This window comes from Bison bison, unplaced genomic scaffold (assembly GCF_000754665.1).
Source record: "Bison bison bison isolate TAMUID 2011002044 unplaced genomic scaffold, Bison_UMD1.0 scf7180017864341, whole genome shotgun sequence".
Taxonomy (NCBI): domain Eukaryota; kingdom Metazoa; phylum Chordata; class Mammalia; order Artiodactyla; family Bovidae; genus Bison; species Bison bison.
This window is the reverse complement of record NW_011494913.1, coordinates 4627069-4627389: the sequence shown is the minus strand read 5'-3', so window position 1 is coordinate 4627389 and position 321 is coordinate 4627069. Positions and strand designations below refer to the sequence as shown.

At 53.3% G+C, this 321-nt stretch overlaps 1 protein-coding gene across 1 annotated transcript in view; it reads left to right on the top strand.

Moving 5' to 3' along the window:
- Window positions 1-321, top strand: part of GDF10 (growth differentiation factor 10) — a 12820-nt gene that overhangs the window by 10430 nt on the left and 2069 nt on the right. The gene's annotated exons all lie outside the window — the stretch shown is intronic.

Sequence of the window (321 nt, the reverse complement as noted above, 5' to 3'; positions counted from 1 at the left end):
GCTGGGCCATGGCTCTGTCCATCCATCTCCCCACAGCCTGCACTGTCGTGGGATGGCTGCCAGAAATGTCAACCTCGGCACAGAGCACACGCTTTCCTCCTACTTAGCTCTTCCTCTGAGTTCCAGGTCATGCCTTCCCCTCCAAGAGAGGAAGTCAGTGCGTAAATTCACTGTGAATGTAAATAAATCAGTCAGCTGGGGAAATCCCAGACCCAGACCTAGGGCCGTATTAACCTGTTTGGGAATTAAGAGGCTTCAAAGCTGTGCATGTGCAGGAGAGAGGAAGGGAGGTGCCTGATAGAGAGACAGGCGTCTGCTGGA